This window comes from Manacus candei, unplaced genomic scaffold (genome assembly GCF_025592945.1).
Source record: "Manacus candei isolate 608988 ecotype Guabito, Panama unplaced genomic scaffold, ASM2559294v1 h1tg000307l, whole genome shotgun sequence".
Lineage (NCBI taxonomy): Eukaryota > Metazoa > Chordata > Aves > Passeriformes > Pipridae > Manacus > Manacus candei.
In genome coordinates, this window is record NW_026138355.1 from 54,917 (window position 1) to 59,627 (window position 4,711).

At 56.1% G+C, this 4,711-nt stretch overlaps 1 long non-coding RNA gene across 1 annotated transcript; it reads right to left on the reverse strand.

Annotated features, from left to right (window-relative positions):
• Window positions 1-801, reverse strand: LOC127465014 (uncharacterized). The gene is made up of 3 exons (XR_007901815.1): window positions 738-801; window positions 601-639; window positions 1-249 (listed from the first exon to the last, which is right to left on the reverse strand). It is a non-coding gene; the product is annotated as an uncharacterized LOC127465014 (long non-coding RNA).
• Window positions 802-4,711: the final 3,910 nt, after the last annotated feature.

Here is a 4,711-nt window from a genome sequence, read left to right on the forward strand (position 1 = left end):
TGCCGGAGGAGGGAGCCAGGATTTATTGCCCAAAGCAGGAGATTTTCACACCCAAATTAAAGCCTCAGGAATAATTGTGGTCCTGGGTTTCACACGGGAAAAAGCAGGAAGTTGATCCATCGGGAAGAGCCGCAGGGGGGCCGGGGTGGGTGGGAGTAGCGGGATGAGCTCTGCCAGCAGCTCCTGCCTTTCCGCAGGGTGAGGGAAGGGGCGGATCCAGCTCCGGGATCGCTCAGACCGTGATTCCTGCTGGGATGAGAGCAGGGAAAGGAGTCACCATGTCCCTGTTCCCATCCCAGGGGATGGAGCCGGCTGTGGAGCCCAGGGAGAGTAGGAACTGCTCCAGAATCCCACCTGATCCTGCTCTGTCCATCCCACCCCAATCCCACTCCATCCATCCCACCCCAATCCCACTCCAGAATCCAGCCCTGATCCCAGTCCACAATTCCACCTGATCCCACTCTGGAATCCTGCCCTGAGCTGCAATCCCCTTCCAATCCCGCTCCAGCCATTAGGCCCCCATTCCCCTCTGGAATCCCGGCATCCATCCTGGGATCCCTGCACAGAGGATCTGGATCCACACACGCTGCTGGGACTCACTGGTGGGCACGGGGTCGTATCCATTCCCCTCCCTCTTCCCTATGGAAAGAAAGTGGGATCAGCACCCGTGGCACAGGATCCCCGGAATGCTGCCGGGCGGATCCGTGCCCCTTGCCGACCCCCATCCCGGGAGTTACCGGATCGGAGCTTCCAGACACCGACTGCCACGAGGCCGATGATGATGATGATGGCAGCGATGACGGACACAGTGTCCTAGTTAGAACAGCTGGGACCGATTCCTCACTGGATGGGTGTAGCCCAAAAGTGTGTATTCTATGGCCTTCCATGCCATTTTCCCAGGAACTGTTTTCGGGGGGGGGCCTGCGAGGTGGGGGGGATGTCCTGAGCACCCTCCTACCCTTTTATGGACTGAGCATCCTCATATCCTTTTATGGAATTCCCCGCTCTTAGGGAAGAATTGAGCATCCTTTTATGGAATTCCCTGCTCTGAGGAAACGACTGACCATTCCTGCCTGAACTGGAGAATATATAAACCTGGAGTTTCGGTACCTTTCCACCACTCGTGGGATCGAGAGGAAGGCTGCAGCTCACCACTCTCAACCAGACTGAGACCACCAGCCTCAACTGGACTGCAATCACCACTTCTGACCAGACTGCAACAGCTCATCTCCCTTTACTTTGGACTCGGGGGGGGGCCAAGGAAAACCACTTTGTTCATGCCCCAGGGTGCTGTGTTATACCTTTGGGTTTTGTGGGTTAAAACCAAATTGCTTTTCTGTATAATCAGACTTATTGGGCAAGGCAGGCCTAAAAGGAGCCCAAGGGGGCTGGTCCAGGGGGGGAAGGGCTGCAGGGGGCGGATCCCGGAGGAGGAAACCCGCCAAAAGCGGCGGCCCAGCCGAGGGAGGAGCCGAGCGGGAGCACAAAGAAGAGCAGCCAAAAGGTCCTGGCGGTCGCTGGGCAATGGCGGGGGGGCGAGAGCGGTTTGGGGGCCCCCGTGAGAGCCGGGGGGGAACCCCGGTAGCCGCGGAGTGGGGAGAGCGGAGAGGGGCGATCCCGGAGCTGGGGGACCCCCGGAATGCTGGAGGGGGGGGAGCAGAGAGGGAGCGCCGGGCCCCTTAAGCGGGGGTCCCGGAGAGGGGGAAGGCCTTGGAGTGTGGAGAGGAGGGGGGGCCTTGAGGCGGGGTGGGAGCCGAGAGCGCCAAGAGGTTTGCGAGGGTGGGAGCCGAGAGAGGAGGGCCGGCCGGCCCCGGGAGGCAGAGTGGGGAGAAGTGAGCCCTGGGACCCCCCTGGCAACACTCAAGGGGACCCCGGAGAGTGGGAACCCCCCGGAGCCGCGGGACCCCCGGCAGCCCAAAGAAGGGGGACCCCTAATGCAGGTAGAAGTGGCATCAGGCCAGACAGGGGGGATCCCCCTAACCCCAGAGAGCAGAGAGGGGGAACTCCTGGGAGGGGATTTTCGGCTGAATGTTGTTGTTTTGGGGGTTTTTACGGACACAAGATGCCCGGTGAGTCCTAGAGCTGGACTTGGGCAGGAGGAGTCCCCAAGGCAACGCGCTCACCCCTTGTTTTCCCCCCCCCAGCAGGATTTCTGCTTCCCAAAGCTTGGGCGGATGGAGGAGGAGGCTGCGCGGAAGAGGAAGATGCCTTGGGCCCCCCAGGCAGGTGAGGAGGAAGTCAGTGCCCCTTTGGGTGGGTCTTTCGTCTTTTGTGGCCGTCCTGCCGGGGCCGGAGTTGGGGGGATGTCCTTGGGCTTCCCTGTGGGCCGGAGGCAAATCCCCTGCGTGTCCTTGTTGGTTCCTGCCCCAGGCCCCGAGGTGAGGCCGGAGAGCGCGGAGGACAAATCCCCCCGGCAGAGCCTGGTGGGAGAGGCCATTTTGAAGGGCTCCCCGGTGCAGGAAGGCAGCGGGGAGGAAAAGGTCCGGAGATGCCCCCGCAGGAGGGGCTGCAAAGCCAGTCCAGGGGGCTGTGAGGAGGAAAGAGCCAGCGTGTGCCGGGAAGGCGGCCGGAGCTTGAGGTGGAGCTGCGAACTGGTGGTCCCTGAGCAGCCTCCCAGCAGGGAAAAGCACTTCAGGTGCTTGGAATGTGGGAAGAACTTCAGCAAGAGGTGCAACCTCTTGAGGCACCAGCACATCCACACTGGGGAACGGCCTTACGCGTGTGAGGAGTGTGGGAAGAGCTTCAGTGACCGCTCCACACTCCGCAACCACTGTCGCATCCACAGTGGGGAACGGCCCTACACGTGTGGGGATTGTGGGAAGAACTTCAAACGGAGTTCCAACCTGCGCCGACACCAGATGATCCACAGTGGGGAAGGCCCTACACGTGTGCGGAGTGTGGGAAGAGCTTCAGGGACAGCTCCAGCCTTTGCAAACACCGTTGCATCCACACCAGGGAATGACCCTACAAGTGCTTGGAATGTGGGAAGAGCTTCAGCACAAGCACCAAGCTGCTCAGCCACCAGCACATCCACACTGGGGAACGGCCCTACACGTGTAGGGAATGTGGGACAGCTCCACCCTCTACACCCACCTTCGCATCCACATCAGGGAGAGGCCTCACAAGTGTGGGGAGTGTGGGAAGAGCTTCAGGGACAGCTCTGCCTTGACCTCCCACCAACGGACCCACCGGTAAGAGAAGCCCCGAGTGCCCCGACTGCGGGAAGAGCTTCGGCCGCTGCTCCAACTCCATCAGCCATGGGAGGACCCGCGTTGGATGATCCACAGGGACCCCCGTTGGGCACAGACCTGGTGTGCTGGTTTTAAGGTAAACCAGCAGGGGAAATGACAGTGGTGAAATCACAGGGACATCGATGACATCACAGGGACAGCGGTGGCATCACGGGGACAGCAGTGACATCACAGGGACAGTGGTGACATCACAAGGACATTGGTGACATCACGGGGACAGCAGTGACATCACAGGGACAGTGGTGACATCACAAGGACATTGGTGACATCACGGGGACAGCGGTGACATCACAGGGACAGTGGTGACATCACCGGGGGTTAATTTTTGTGTGAAAATCTCCTGCTTTGGGCAATAAATTCTGGCTCCTCCTCCGGCATCCGGCAGTTCCTCCCTGGGAACCAGGAATGGGAATGGGGACAGGGGGAATGGGAATGGGGGCACCTGGAATGGGAATGGGAACACCTGGAATGGGGATGGGAACATTGGGAGCAGACTGGGAACAACAGGAATGGCAATGGAGACATCAGGAACTCGGAATGGGGGCACCTGGATTGGGAATGGGGACACCGGGGAGAGGGATGGAGACACCGGGAGCAGGTTAGGGACACCAGGAATGGGAATGGGGACACCAGGAAATGGAATGGAGCCACCAGGAACTTGGATGGGATCACCTGGAATGGGAATGGGAATACGTGCAATGGGAATGGGTGTCGATGGAAGGGTATGGACAGATTACTCCAGGATCAATATGATCAGGCAAATGTCGGATTTATTAGGAGAAAGACAGATTATATAGTGCTCATGACGCTCAGCTTCTTGTTCACACTACATTGGTTACATAAGGAAAACATACTCTGCTGTTCACTGCTAATTGGACCACAACAGGTGGTCATAGGAGGTGAGAAAACTTTATTCACCTTCCAAAAACTCCTCCTTGGCATCTTGGCACAAGGCCTTCAACCATATTAGTGGCGCAGCATTTTTTACTATCTGCACCCAGCCATGCTAAGGTGAAACACACAGAAATGTAAAGAAAATTGTTCACACAATTTTTGCCTTACGACAAATCCCCTTTTTTGTTCTTGAACAATTTGATTTGCATTTCTGTAATACTCCTTTTTGTACCAATAACATATCAACAAACATGATTACATATAACAATAATAGTACATTAACAAACTTAACAACTTAATAACTTCAAGGTTTGTGCTCTTAAATTTTCTTAAAAGTGCTTTTCTAAATATAGGATTTATTCTTGAAAAATCTTTATTCAGTATAAAACACTTCTGGAAATGGAACTCCATTTATTTTTGTTATGTGTCTTCTGTATTTGAAGATGTTTGTGTATTTGATGGATCAAAACACATTAATCATCATGCATTCACACACACATGCAAACATACAAACTCTCACAGTAGCCACTGTCAATCATTCACACAATCATACTTTTGAATTCCAT